At 39.2% G+C, this 16059-nt stretch overlaps 1 protein-coding gene across 6 annotated transcripts in view; it reads right to left on the bottom strand.

Annotated features, from left to right (window-relative positions):
* The window catches only part of GRIK2 (glutamate ionotropic receptor kainate type subunit 2), a 1183302-nt gene that overhangs the window by 1157983 nt on the left and 9260 nt on the right, over nt 1–16059 (bottom strand). For all 6 annotated transcript variants that reach the window (XM_009451673.5, XM_009451672.5, XM_054685483.2 and 3 more), the window contains exon 2: nt 14756–14803. The gene's annotated coding sequence lies outside the window, so the exon portion shown is untranslated. The remainder of the gene's footprint in view (nt 1–14755; nt 14804–16059) is intronic.

The raw sequence follows: 16059 nt of genomic DNA, 5'->3' as shown, positions 1-16059 counted from the left end.
GCTGAACGGGGGCCTGCAGAAAGGACACATCCTTATCCCCATATCTGTGAATATTGCTTTATATGGTGAAAGATGTGATTAAGTAAAGGGTCTTGCAAGGAGGAATTTGTTCTGGATTATCTAGGTGACCCCTTATGCAATGATATGCTTTTCCAAAAAATAAATATTAGGCAGAGAGGTTTAAGACATATGAGACAGCCACATGACCATGGAGGCAGAGATTGCAGTGATTTGGCCACAAGACAAGGAACTACTGGAGGCAGCAGAAGATGGAAGAGGCAAGGAACAGATTTTCCCTTAAAACCATTAGAGGGAGCATTGCCCTCCTGATACTTCGATTTCATGCTTCTGGCCTTCAGAGATGGGAGAGAATACATTTCTGTTCTTTTAAGTCATCCAGTTTGTGGTAATTTGCTACTGATGCTAAAAGAAACAAATATAAAACAGTTAGCTCAGCTTGTGAATACAGGTACTGCCTTCTGAGCTGAAGAAACCTTGAAGGGAAAAAAAGATCTCAGCCAGTTACTACTACATGTAAATCATCAACTAAAAAAAAAAAAGAAAGAAAAGGAAAAAAGAAACCATCACAAGACATGAAACAGCATGATTTTTAAAGGTAACATAATGCTAAGAAAGCATGAATTGTGGCCATGGATAAGAGATGAAATCAGAGACATAGACTAGGTCTTCATATAGCACAGCTAAGGAGTCAAAACTTCTCTATGTTTTTGGCATCAGTATCACCTCAGAGTCTTTTTTTTTTAAATGCAAAGTTAGGAGCCACACACCAAACGTTATTCTAATAGAATCTGCATTTTAACAAGATTCCCGAATCATTTTATACACTCTAAAGTTTGAGAAGCATGCCTCTTCTCAAAGTAAGAGGTAAGGCTATTGAGAAATCTTGAAAGATTTAAAGCAGAGAACTGACAAGATAATATTTGCATTTCAGATCAACCAATCCAAAGGTATTTTGAAGAACAGATTTAACTGGGATAAAACCCAAATCAGAGACAAGTGACTTCAACAGTACTTGTTACAGATTATAAACTTTTGAACAAAGATATGGGTAAATATAGACGGGGGAAATGACATAAATTTAAGAAATATTTAAACACTGGTGTGATATATAGTAATGCTGCTTTCACCTAGGTTCTATAATGTGTCTGCTTATTCGTGCCTATATTTCTAAAAGGATCTTAGAACAGACTTCTTTCTGTTTGTCCTAGTTTCTATTGAGGCACCAATAGATGATAAGACACCTGAGTATGAGATACATTCTTCCCTACATATACAGGTTTACTAAAGAAATGGATCCAAGAAACTGTTACATGATTCTTTGAGCCTTCAACCGGAAATCAAAGATATTTTTAAAAAAGTGTCAGAGAAGTAGAGGAGAAACTTCTTGGGAGAGCTGTTACGGTGTTATGAGTACCCACCCCCTCTAGGGAATAGGCATACATGAGTATTACCTTCTAACCTCAAGGGAAGCAAGAGGTATCACAAGGGGACTACAGAAAAGCTTTGAAATGTGTTTTATGCAGTTAGAAAACCCAAGGCCGGATGTGGTAGCTCACGCCTGTAATCCCAGCACTTTGGGAGACTGACATGGGAGGATTGCTTGAGGTGAGGAGTTGGAGACCAGTTATAATGAGTCCCTGTCTCTACAAAAAAAAAAAAAAGTTAATTAAAAAAAAAAAAGAAAAGAAAACCCAAAGAAGTAGTGCTGCACTGACACTAGAAAAAGCTAAAGTGGATGGCAGATTGGGGTCTAACCTCACCTCAGGTAATTTAGAGGCTAAAAGCATGACTGTCTGCTTGGTGGTAGAGCCAGGAGGGTACTGTTGCTTTAAGACTGGCCTTCATTCTTAAAGCTTATCAGGGCAAGGAACGTAAGCCACCAAAAGGAGAGTTAGAGTGGATCATTCTATTTTGGTTTAAATTTTGTTTATGTTTTAAAATTATTTCCCAGGAGTATAGATTCAAGTTGTTCTGAATATAAAATCCCTAGTGTGGGTCATTCTGGGTTCTATATTAGTGAAGTTTCTCAGATCTCCAGAGAAACAGAGTCAATATAGATAGATGATTGGTAGATTAGATAGATAGATAGATAGATAGATAGATAGATAGATAGCCAGCCAGCCAGCTATGGGTGATATAGACATAAATATAGATGAGGGGATTTATTATGGGAATTAGCTCATGTGATTATGGATACTGTGAAGTCCGAAAATATGCTGTTTGCTAGCTGGAGAACCAGAAAAGCCAGTAGTGTGATTCAGTCTGAGTCCAAAGGCCTGAGGACCAGGGAAGCCGATAGTGTAACTCCCACTCTGAGGCCAAAAACTGGGAGAAGTGGGGGTGGGAGTGGGGTGCTGGTGTAAGTCCCAGAGTCCAAGGCCCAAAAACCAGGAGCACTGATGTGCAACAGGAGGAGAGGATTGGTGTCCCAGCTCCAGAAGAGAGCAAATTTGCTCTGCTTACGACTTTTTGTTCTATCAGGAAGGTCTAAACACTGGATATGCCTGCCCATATTGTCAAGGGTGGATCTTCTTTACTCAGTCTACTAATAAAAATACTAATCTCTTTTGGAGGTACCCCCAAAGACACACCCAGAAATAATGTTTTACCAGCTATCTTGGCATGCCTTAGGCAAGTCAAGTTGACACGTGAAATTAACCATCACAGGTTCTCTCCAATAAAACCAGCTGTAAGGAATTCCCCTCAATAAAGAAAGTGTAGGTGCACAGCAGATTTCCCAGAAGTGGAGGAAGGAAAGATGCATCAGCCAGAGAAATGCAGGAGTTGGGAGGGTGTAGTTGAGAAACATCAAGGAGTCCTCAAAAGTGTTTCCCAAGAAAAAGTTTGTTTTAATCCTTTACTGGAACTTGCCAGGAATCCTTGCCTTTAGATCCAGAAAGGGAGACCTCTGGGCTTTGCAATCAAGCACGAAATTTCCTATATCTGTCTGGACACAGTGGCTCACACCTGTAATCCCAGCACTTGTGGGAGGCAGAGGCAGGCAGATCACTTGAGGCCAGGAGATTGAGACTAGTTTGGCCAACATGGCGAAACCCCTTCTCTACTAAAAACACAAAAATTAACCAGGCATGGTGATGCAAGCCTGTAATCTCAGCTACTAGGGAGGCTGAGGCATGAGAATTGCTTGAGCCCAGGTGGCAGAGGCTGTAGTGAGCCAAGATCACACCAGTGCACTCCAGCCTGGGTGACAGAGCGAGACTCTGTCTTAAATAAATAAACAAAGAAATAAATATAGAGAAGCTTCCTATATCTCCTAATTTCCTGATCTTTTCTCAATCCCCCAACTATTAAGGGACATGTGTAGCCTTGGAAATGAGAGATAAGTGGGGTGGGAGGATGTCATGATATGGAGAAAGGAGAGAGAAGAAGGTCCACTCTACTTCCTCAGTTCAGGCTCTCAGCCTCAAGTAGCCTTATGCTGGGGGAAAAGGAAAAGAATTAATACTAAATTCAATTCTGAATTTTTATTATTACATAGTACTATAGTCTAGTTGCAAGAGTCTAATTGGAAAAGTGTTTGTGACCTACAACGATTACGAAATGTTATATTACTTAAAAGCAAACAACAACAAAGCCGTAGATCCCACCAGAGTTTTCATCTAAGTACAGGAAATCCCCACCAATCAACTCCACCCACCTCCAGCACCAAGTAGAATTTAAAGAAACTGTAAGAGAAAAAAAATAAAGTTTAATTTTGGATATGTCAAAAGCTATGCTTACTCAACATAAAAACAACATTTACACTTTTAGTAAATATTGCTTTTTAAAATGTTATTTTTTAAACTTGTGACATCTGGCAAGTTGAGTTGGTTCCATCAGGTCAGAAGATAGCTAAACAGGAAAAGACAAAACTCTGAGACTGATGTCAGCTGTGGGTATTGGTAACCTCTATTCATATCAGGTGGAAGGTTGTCTCAACACACAAACTTGCTATTCCTAGAATATAGTTGTCCACTTTCAGAGTCTCAAACTGCAAGAGGATATTACATTCTTTCTGCTTTCATAAAAGAAAAAACAATAATTAGTGCTACATACATAATAAAATTGTCGCTTAATCTTGTTGTGCTTATACATGTATTTATAAGTCCTTGCTGTGTCTTTGTGAAAGTTAAAAAAAAAAGGAGACATTCTCCCAAAGAGCATATATGTCAGCAATTATTTGTAAAAATTCACTTTAGTGATTAAATAGCCAAGGCTGTGCAGAGTATTTAAATCTGAGACTTTATGTTCAGGCAAGGACAATTTTTCACTTTGTTCATTAATTAATTGTACTAAGATTTTAAATTTTAAAATGAGATATTAGTGAAACCAATATCATATTATTAGGGAAGACCTTATTTTAATGCAAACTTGAATATATAGTTTAAATACTGATTTGCTAAAATTACCCCTATTTTTCTTTCTTCTGCATAATGGCAAAATAAACAACAAGTAATAGAGCTGTAACCAAACAGAGCATCTCCTTTTCTAGAAAATACTGATATCCTGGGTGGAAAAAACAAAACCTTTTTAATAAAGAAGAAAATAAAGTAACCCATAATTGGTTCATCATCAGTCCTGAGGTTGCCCTTCTTTATGAAATTTCATAGTTTGCCAAAAGATGTGGTTCCTGTATCCAGCACAGAAGCTGAAAGTGATAGAGAAGATAAGGATACTTTTTCTAACACTGAGAAACTGTGACCACCACAACTGGCAAGGGCCTTTGACAGGAAGAAGTTTCCACTTTAGAGCATAGGCCAAGCGGCTCTGAGATGTTTTCTTTCAGCTAAATGGTAAATGTGTCAGAGACTCGATTTCCTTATTTGTTTAACCTAGGTAATAATTAATAAACTTAACTATCAGAAAGAAGAGCATAGCACAATGCCTGGCAAACAGCAAGTTAAGTGTTCAGCAAGTCAGCTATCATCTGTAAAAGGTGCAACATCGTTTTCTTGTCTTGTTACTTTGCCAACTCATAGTAGTTGCTCAATATATATCAACTGAATGAATGGATGAAACTTCAAATTAACCAAGAGAACTAGCTAAATAAATCTTTTAGTTTCAGCCTCTTGAGCCTATGAAATCCGAATCTCATGCCTGACTTGAACCTTGCCCTTCCTGACCCATAATTCTGTAAAAGCTGCCTGCCTGGCCTGTGATTTGATTGACTTCAATTTCCCCAGTCCTGCTTGAGCTGCTAAGGTGGCATTTCAGTCTCCAGCCTGTTTCATCCATTTAAGTTCTGTAGAAACACAGAACTTGTTAAATATCTTAACAAGAAGAAAAAAAAACTTGGCAACTCATATCTAAACTTGGAAGGGTGCTAAATCTATCAAAATAGTTATAGAAAATTATTTTAAACAGAAACTTGACATGAATAATACTAAGTAGCCCCTTAACTTTTAAATATTTTAATTTCACTTTTACTATAATAATTCCATAGTGATGACTCTTCAACATATTTATGTAAAAAAATTTTTTCTTCAAAATTTAGATACAATTTTTGAGGAATTTACTGTTTCTTATAGAGCTCCTTAGGAGTTTCACTCTTTCTTGGGGGAGAGTTGTATACTTGCCCGAACCCCAACCCTGAAAATCACTGAAATGCTGCTACTTAGCCTTGTTTTCCATTCATGACAGTTCTGGCATTACAGTCTACTGGGAAACTCTCAATTTTATTTTGTAACTATTGCCCAACTTTAAAAGGAATGCTCAAGTTTAGTAATCTTGGTAGAATTCTCATACTTATATGTATTATATAATTGGTGGGGGAAGAAAATGTTAGTACTCCTACTTTGATATTAATTCTCTTGTCAAATATGTTGAGATGCTTCACGATCATTCAGAGTTTTTCAAAATAAAATTCATGGAATTAATCATTGAGGAGACAAATTTTGTAAAAAGAATTTAATTTTAGGGTTTAAAATCAACAAATTCTCCACATAGAGAAGTGAAGATTCAGAAGGCATGTAGTAAGTAAAGAATTTGGGCTTGCTTAAAGAGAAGGCCTAGCCTTATAGGATTGTCTGTTTGTCTGGGGGACTTGGGTCAAAGTAGGTATCTAGCAATGTGATTTAGGGTGGGGACTAGCCACACATATACAGTTTTATGTTTGGGGCTAGACAACCAAAAATACCAACAATATAACTTAAGTGAGGAGCTTTGGGTCACACAGTGTCACAGTATCAATGGTCCTGGATTCTAAGATTAACCAAATGGGCAACAATCAATCAATTATGCCTATATGATGAAGCTCCCCCAAAAAAACCACTGCACACAATACTCAGGTAAACTTCCCTGATTTGCAATACTATATGCATACTGTCACACGTAGATGACAGAACAGTGATATCCTGATTTCATGGCTAGAAGTCAAGTGAAATTTCATATTTAAAACTCTCCTGGACAACGTTCCATGTGTGTCTTTCTTTGGCTGATCTTAATCTGTACCCTCTCCATTTAATAAACCACAACCATGAGTATAACAGCTTTCAGTGAGTTCTTTGAGTCTTTCTAGCAAATTATCAAAACTGATCTGGTTTGGGGGACTCTTTAAACCTCCAGTTGGCTTCAGAAATTAGGGTGGGTACTGTGCCTCTAAGTTTGTAATTGGCCCAAACTTCTCAGGGGATTTCCAGGTTTGTTTTAATAAAAAAAAATCACAGCAAATTAACTTGGCTGTCATTTTAAAAGTACCAAGCTGTATTACAATGGTGCAGGATAAAAGTTATGCTGATTTTGGCTTATCCTTAAGGTAAGCACAACCTGTCTTTGAAGTCTAAAGATCAATGACATCTTTAATGTATAAAACTGTATAATAAAAAACATTTTCCACACTGTTATTAGGTTCTCCCATAAGAAAAGTCTTAAAATAGAGGGTGGGAAATACCTCTTTCAAGTATCAAAAAGCCTCACAAATTAAAGCCAGGATGGCAACAAATTGAAAAATAGTGAGTGACATACGATTTCCTTCATAAGAAGTTCAAAATCAGGAATACTAGTCTATGTTTATAGAGATCAGAATAGTGGCTAATTTGGGGTGGGTGAGGTGGAGTAGGGATTTAGGTGCTGACTAGGAGGAATCATAAGGGAGTTGTATGGAGTGTTGGAAATCTTATAAATCCTGATTTGGGTGGTGGTTATGTTGTAGAAAAAAATGGGTTCCTGTCACATGAACAGGAGAAGTTAGGCACACAAACAGTTTGAAGAGTGAGGAGAAATAGAATTTACTAGGCAAAAAGGAAAAAAACCTCTCAGCAAAGCCAGAGGGGTTCCTGTTAACACACCACCATCTCACAGACTGAATCCCAGGTCACCACATAGGAACTGAAGAACCCAGGCTCCTCCCCACTGCAAATGGCGTGAACTTCACAAGGCTCCACTCCAACCCCCCCAGTGCGCAGGCTGGTCAGAGATTCTCTGGGGACCCTCCCCCTTATCTTCCTCCTATGTCTATCATTCCTCCCACTAAAGAAGTACATCTAAGTGCTGTTAGGATAAAGAAAGGACAAAGACCGATCTTAACTGCTTCCTATTGACAAGGAGTGCTGTTTGGAGAAAACAGCAGTTAGAGCTCCCTCAGAGGACTATCTAAGGGTCCCTAGCAAAAAGGGCCATTGTCCGAGGCCCCGGTTGCATGACTGTTTAGAATCTGATGGCCTGAAAGGGAGAAGAGACAATTCAGTTATTAGAAAACATGTATCGAAATGAAACAAGGGTGGAGTAAGGACAGCTCAAAAATCCCAAGGCCCTTTACCAATTTGCACAGGGAGAGGGAGGCCAAAAACCCAGCTGTTTACTTTTGCCAGCATGTCAGGCTTCTGGGTTCCCTTCCCCCGAGCCCAATCCTAAGCTAACCAGTCTAAGGTTTGGGAAATTAACTCTGGCAAGATTGGAGTATGCATCTGAGGAGAGTGTCCTGTAGCACAAAGTCACAATTACCTATCTAAGAGAGGACAGAGGAGGAAAAAAGAAAAAAGACTCCTGTTTCAAAGGAGCCCCAGGGGTTCAGGATGCATTCGAAAGGGGTACAGACTGAAGATGAATGCCTAATGATCTAGAAAGAGGGGAGCAGGCATCCCTGGTTCCCATCTCTTCCTAGCAAATAACTGGGATACATGAGAGAGAGAAAGCAAGGCATTGCTCTTTCTTTCCTCGTTACTGTATCCCTGAGTCCTGGCAACTGCAACAGGGTGCCACCCATGGTTGTCAAAGTGACTTTCACCCATGTTAACAGGGTGGGGGGGCAGGGAATGGGAGTATTTGCTCTTACCCACTTACGCCCTATCTCCCCTGCTGTCAGTAGCCTTTGAATTCCCTAGACCTCATTTATGCCATGGATACTAGAATGACCTTTATCCATGAAATAGAAAGCTTGGCCTAATTGGCAGGAATTAGTCATGCTCACCTGCACTATGCCTTTTAACTTTTTTTTTTTTTTTTTTTTTGAGACAGAGTCTCACTCTGTCGCCCAGGCTGGAGTGCAGTGGCGCAATCTCGGCTCACTGCAAGCTCCGCCTCCCGGTTTCACGCCATTCTCCTGTCTCAGCCTCCCGAGTAGCTGGGACTACAGGTGCCCACCACCACACCCGGCTAATTTTTTGTATTTTTAGTAGAGACGGGGTTTCACCATGTTAGCCAGGATGGTCTTGATCTCCTGACCTCGTGGTCCGCCCTCCTCGGCCTCCCAAAGTGCTGGGATTACAGGCGTGAGCCACCATGCCCGGCTGCCCTTTAACTTCTGTTATTATTTGCCTCTGGATCCCTCAGATCCATTTTTTCTTTCTAAGGCTTTGAACCAAAGCTTGGAATTGAATTTGGGACAAAATGTGTCTCAGGGGGAGTTGCATGGACTCCTTATCATGAGCCGCCAAATGCTAGGGTATAGCTGTGGAATGGAGTACTCCTCCAACAAGGGAAGGAAAAGGATGTCTTGTGATATGCCCAGATAACTTGTCGCTATAGTTATGCTTGCTAAGATTTGGGTGCATGGTGCTTGGCTCTGGTTAGCTCCCTTGGTCTTACTTTCCCAAAAAGGAAACCTGCAAGTGATAGACATCCTATTTATTTCCATGACCTGGAAGGATTTGCAGGATAATTATTCAGAACTAGAATATTGATCTAGATTTTTACATTACCCATCCCTCTTGTTCCTTCTGAGCTGCAGCTGGAGATTGCTGATCGGTTCACAGGAACAAGAAGGGTTAGTCTAAAATGTAGGCAAAGTCTTAAAAACAGCTAATGAGTGTAGAATCTAATGGCAAATGAATGATAAGTTTTGAAACATGAGGATCCTCAGTTTTGTAAAAAAAACAAATCATGATGGGATCGAGTTTGCAAAATAGACTTTAGTCTTATACTTGGCCTGATTATTTGCATAAAATGCAGCAAGAATAATTATTTCTTTTAGAAACAGGGCTTTTAGATTGGCTTTGATGGAACTCTGTTCCACAAGGAATCTCAGATAAGACCTTTTAAAGCCGAGCCCAGTCATGGGTTTGTACCCTCAAATACCTGTGAATTGGGTAATCCTCTCCTCTTAAGGTCCCAAGATAAACTTGGAGCTCCTGGGCCTGTCAGGAAGGGACATTCTTTACTTACTACATGTCAGAAAACCTAAAAGGACTGCATAGACAAGGGTATGAGGCCAGTTTTCCCAAGGGGCTTTTATCAGCTCTGCAAGTTGAACTTGACTCCTTAAAGGAAAGCATATACCCTTCCAGTCAAAGCCTTGTTAAAACAACCAGTTTCTCCAATTGCATCCTGTTGCAAAAGAAAATAGATTCTTATTGCACTGATGTAAACAACTATATTGCCATGAGTTAAGAATACTCATAACAGCCGGGCACGGTGGCTCACGCCTGGAATCCCAGCACTTTGGGAGGCCGAGGCGGGAGGATCACCTGAGGTCCAGAGTTCAAGATCAGCCTGGCCAACATAGTGAAACCCAATCTCTACTAAATATATAAAAATTAGCCGGGCACGGTGGTGCGCATCTGTAATCCCAACTACTCGGGAGGCTGAGGCAGGAGAATTACTTGAACCCGGGAGGTGGAGGTTGCAGTGAGCCAAGATTGCATTACTACACTCCAGCCTTAGAGTGAGACTCTGACTCAAAAAAAAAAAAAAAAAAATACTCATAACTAGTTTCCATATTCTGGAAAAGCCAAGCAGAAAGAGAGACAAACATGCTCCGGATTTTGTTCAGAGGAGTATACTTTTCTCAATTACTAAAGGCTGTAAATAGTTCAAAATAAATTTCCTTGACTCTGAAAAACAAAACAAGGATCAGCAATATTCCAAGCAAAAGTCAAAAAGATTGCTTCAGTTTTCTATGAGTTCAGTCCATTTAGTTAACTCTTGTGTTGCTTGGTATCAGTGAACATTTTGGCTCTTCATGAGTCCTGTGCATTTTTCCTTTATTCCAATGTCACATTTCCAAAGTTATCAGAAACCTGTATTGGAGAGCACCTGTCAGAGTACTATAGCTTATTATAAACCATCTTTTGAAAAGGATTGAAACAAGACAATTGTCTGTGAATAACAAAATGTCCATAGAAGTTTCATTATCTCTGTGTTTTACAATAACTTAACATAAGTACCTTAATTATGATTGACAGCATATACTTTAGACATTAGAACTTTAGAAATGTCATACAATTTTGGAACATATATTAGTATTATCCACCAAAATATAACCTAAAGAAGATTGAACACCATTTTGGCAATCCCATGCAGCTAAACATGTCAAATAATCCTGTTTACCTCTCTTTTAAATACTCCAGGGGCCCTCTGTAGCATCTAAAAGCCAGGCATCAGCAAAGACAATTTCAAAACTGAAGTTTGATTTTGGGAAGCCTTTTAAATATGAAGAGGTTTAAAATACTTGATGTTATGAAATGAAACTCCAGATTACCATAAGTTATTTATTTTGCCAAAATGACTCAGAAATGTAAAAAAGTAAAAACTTTTTGTAACTCTTCATAAATTTTGCTAAAGAGCAGATTAGTGCCTTAAGAGTATCTTGTTGTGCTTTTATTTCAATGCTCAATTTACAGAAAAACCATGTAACACCCTTTTGAATTTAGTCAATATATTCACACATGCAATTTTTGCAAGATTAATTTTTACAATCCTTCCACCGCTTGTTTGAACTTTAGCTTTATCTTATCTAATTTAAAACAATTCTTTAACCCTAGGCAAGAATTTACACTTCCATGCCTTTTTATAATCTTTTACTAAAAAAAGTTACTGTTCTTACACACCAAACATGTAAATCTATTTCTAGTAGTTTATGTTTTAATGTTATAATGTTATAATGGTAACTCCCAGCAATTTTTAACTTTAATATAAAACCTAGCAAGTAGCTTTAATTATGCGGTAGGTGCAGCCAAGGTTTGATTCCTTCCAGCATACTTAAGGGCATAGTCAATTTTATATGTCCCTGGGCCTTACCAACTGTGGAACAGGCAATTCAAAGAGTTCTCACAACCCAAAAAGCAGTATAACTTTAAAACATTTAGCAAACTAGTATCAGACCTGCATAATTTAGTTCACTTACTTACATTTTGATGATGTCTGGGATTTTACCAATAATCTTTTTTTTTTTTTTTAGATGGAGTTTAGCTCTTGTTGCCCAGTCTGGAGTGCAATAGTGTGATCTCGGCTCACTGCAACCTCTTCCTCCTGGGTTCAAGTGATTCTCCTGCCCCAGTCTCCCAAGTAGTTGGGATTACAGGCAGGCACCACCACACCCAGCTAATTTTATATTTTTTTTAGTAGAGATGGGGTTTCGCCATGTTGGTCATGTTGGTCTTGAACTCCTGACCTCAAGTGATCCACTTGTCTCGGTCTCCCAAAATGCTGGGATTACAGGCATGAGCCACCGCACCTGGCCCCTATAATCTTTAAGGCTGTTTTTTATTTCTCAAAGATTAAAGTCACATGAATTAAAAAGTATCACAGCTTTTATCTTCCCTTTGAAAAATATTTGATGCAAGCACTCATTTTCCTTTAGGCCAATTAAAGCTATTTTTATAGACATCACAAACACAACACATACATAAAACTACACAGACAGGCAGAAGAAAACCCAGTTGCCATAAGATCTTTTGCTTGCCAGTCTCCTACTTGGATTACTGGCCTCCTGGTGGAGCCCTTTAAGAGACAGGGCCAGGAAAACACATAGCCTCTAAGGCCTAATAAACAGGCATAAATGGGGGCAAAAACAGATTTTGAGAGGAATCTATCCACTTTTAATTCCATTAGGAAAACAGAGGTCTCCCCCTTCTCATGCATGCATTGAAAGTGGCAAGGCAAAACGGAGAAAAAGAATTCCATTCACTGAGAACAAAACTTTTTCCACTGGGAGGCCGAGGCAGGTGGATCACAAGGTCAGGAGTTCAACACCAGCCTGGCCAAGATGGTGAAACCCCGTCTCCACTAAAAATACAAAAATTAGCTGGGCGCAGTGGCAGGTGCCTGTAATTCCAGCTACTTGGGAGGCTGAGGCAGGAGAATTACTTGAACCTGGGAGGCGAGGATTACAGTGAGCCGAGATCGTGCCACTGTACTTCAGCCTGGGCAACAGAGTGAGACTCCGTCTCAAAACAAAACAAAACAAAACAAAAAAACACTTTTTCCAGCCAAACAAGATCCCAGAAGAGAAAAACATTAAGATCTTTTAAATATACCTATAATTTGGATATCCACTTTCAATTAAGCTGAATGCTCTTTAAGAAAATCCTTTTAACACCTTATTACCTGACTTTATCTGTGCCAAGCGGCCAATATTTCTGGCTTTCAAACTTTACTGAAAGCTCAGGGAAAGGAAAATCCAAGGTGGTTCATGTAGAGGAAGAGAATCAATAAATGGCAAAGGTTCCACAGATATCAAAGCAGAAAGGAGTCATTTCTTTTTTTTTTTTTTAGGTGTATTATACATTTCTTTTCTTTTTTTTTTTAATTATACTTTAAGTTTTAGGGTACATGTGCACATTGTGCAGGTTAGTTACATATGTATACATGTGCCATGCTGGTGCACTGCACCCACTAACTCGTCGTCTAGCATTAGGTATATCTCCCAGTGCTATCCCTCCCCCCTCCCCCCACCCCACAACAGTCCCCAGAGTGTAATATTCCCCTTCCTGTGTCCATGTGATCTCATTGTTCAATTCCCACCTATGAGTGAGAACATGCACACATGTTTATTGCGGCATTATTCACTATAGCAAAGACTTGGAACCGACCCAAATGTCCAACAATGATAGACTGGATTAAGAAAATGTGGCACATATACACCATGGAATACTATGCAGCCATAAAAAATGATGCGTTCATGTCCTTTGTAGGGACATGGATGAAATTGGAAAACATCATTCTCGGTAAACTATCGCAAGAACAAAAAACCAAACAGGAGTCATTTCTTAAGCCAGGATTGAACCTTGGCTGTGTAGACGCTAAACAAAGCATTGCCACAGGGTTACACATCATGCTCTCAAGGACCTAAAACAAGAGGGAGGCCCATAGCAAACTTTGTTGCTGATCATTCAGAAAGTCATGCAAAGCACACCGGATTAGCTATCGCTTAAGACCAATCTCACAAATCCTTTTTCATAACTGAAACTTTACAGAGAATATAAACAGTGATCACTGGGGTCCTGGCCTGGTTAAAATGTTTTCCAAAAAGAAAAAAAAAAAAAGTAACCCTCTCACATAAAAATTAACTGCTGACTAGATAGCGAAAAGGAAACAAAAGTTAAAGTGCAGGGTTGGAAAGATGCCTGGGGGAAGAACTTCATATTCTTTTGCAAATTGGTTCCTTTCCCCACCGGGCATGGACCCAGCAGGAGTCTGGCCAGCCAGCTGTGCAGAGCCCAAGCCCCCAAGGCGGCCCTGGTGCCTGGATAGTGACTGTGGATCATTCCTGCCATGCAGCTGGACACTGCACACACATGTGGCAGTCAGGGCCATGCACCCCACTCACCTGGGAGAGAAGGCGGGTGGGGAGCCACTGCTTGCCCAACCAACCCACAGGCATGCTTGTGGCTGTTGTGGTGGGTGTGGACCACCTCCCATATTGTAAAAGAAAAGAAAAGAGAGGGGAGGGGAGGGGACGGGAGGGGAGGGGAGGAGAAAAGATAGATGCTGTTACTGTCCTCAAAAAAAGAAGAAAAATGTCATAGGAACAAAATACTCAGAAATAAAAGTGAGAGGTTTTCAGTCCACATTTCACTCACCCTTCTTCATGTCCCAAGTTCTGGGTGCCAAAAATGTTGAGAAAAAAAAAAAAGTTCTTGCCAAGTGACCAGGTAAAATTAGGCATGCAGACACTTTGCAGGGTGAGGGGGAATGGAATTTACTGGGCAAAAAGGAAAAAAATACTTTGCAAAGCGAGAGGGGTTCCTGTTAACAGGCCTCACAGATTGAATCCCAGGTCACCACACAGGAACTGATGACCCCAGGCTCCTGCCCCCTGCAAATGGCGTGAATTTCCTGAGGCTCCACCCCATCCTCCCCATGCCCAGGCCAGTGGGAGCTTCTCCCAGGACCCTCCCTTATCGTCCTCCTGCATCTATCAGTTGCATGAAGTGGTGTATAGCACTGTTCACTTAAGGTTTCTATACTTTGGAACACTTCAATGTTTAAAAAAGCTATAGCTCAATTTTTAAAAGTTCTTGGTCAAACAATAAAGGAAACACTATTATAAAAAGAAAATTATTTAACAAATACTTACTTATGTCTACTATGTGTCAGGCACTCTGCTGGTACTTATGGATACAACCTAAAGCAAAAACACAGAAAACTGGCATATACACTGAATCAGCCACTTTTATCCTTTAAACTATCACCAGCAACAAAAGAATTTTAAAATTCAGTAACTTTATACTCTAGAATGAATCCTACAAATACACCTTTTAAGAGTTTACATATGAAAGGTTTTATAAATAAATTCTACCTATACTTATATGATCAATTCAAATTTCAGTTTTCCACAAAGGCTTTTAACCTCCTGCAGCCAACAGGGGCCTATCTTTAATTTAGACTCCTTTTGTATTCATAAAAGAAGTATCACACAACTCAGCACCTAATTGTTCTTGAAAAGTCTTGTGAATGTTAAATTTGTCTCCTACCCAAACTGTAAGTTCTTGTAAATTCCTTGAGAATAGAGATCATATCATATTTTTCTTTGGAATGTTTCACAATGCTTAGCAAAGTGTGGATTATGAGATATATGCTTAATTAGTTGTGGGTAGAGTGAATGAAAATTTCACTTAATCATAAAAATACTTAAGAATAGTTTCAGTTTCAGGAAAAATTAATTTTTAAAATAATTAATATCCAGCATTTTATTTTGCCATCTTCTACTAGCTCAATTTTCATATGCTTGAAAGAGATAAAAGTTATTATTGACATTCCATTCCATTCTGTTCCCTGAGGTTCAGTTCTGATAAGAACTGAAGAGAGGCTACCCTTATCTGCTTAATAACAGTATGTTTGCTTTAACTGAGGAAAAGCTTTACGGGTGAAACATTTATCTCTAAATATCTCTTTATCTCTTACAGTAATAGAACCTATGCTTTTTAACTAAGTATATAGTTGCTTAAAATGAGGACTGTATGTTCTAGCTTTCCTTGCAACTGGGTGTCACCATGTGACTTAAGTCTCGTAAATAAAATGTGACTGTAAGTGATAGGTATACTTTCTTTTTTTTTTTAATCAATTAGCTAAAAATTTAATTTACATACATGTTGGCCTGGATTAAAAACAAAAAAGTTAGTTTCCATAAATAGCAGACTTTAAGGCTGTATGACCCAATGACTAAAAATAAAACCAGGAAATTTTTACTAAAAGCTCAAGGATAAAAATGAACACTGGCTGGCTATTGAACTCCACATCTGACAATAATTACTGACAGTTTAAAAATGATATCCACAATATAACCTCAAGAGGACCAGGTTTATTTGTCCGACAGAGCAGCTCAAAATGTTGAGGCATCACTTGTTTGGATTATGATGGGTTATTCTCAAAGTTTATTTA

This window comes from Pan troglodytes, chromosome 5 (assembly GCF_028858775.2).
Source record: "Pan troglodytes isolate AG18354 chromosome 5, NHGRI_mPanTro3-v2.0_pri, whole genome shotgun sequence".
Classification (NCBI taxonomy): Eukaryota; Metazoa; Chordata; class Mammalia; order Primates; family Hominidae; genus Pan; species Pan troglodytes.
The sequence above is the reverse complement of the archived record's forward strand: the minus strand, read 5'-3'. Positions and strand labels throughout refer to the sequence as shown.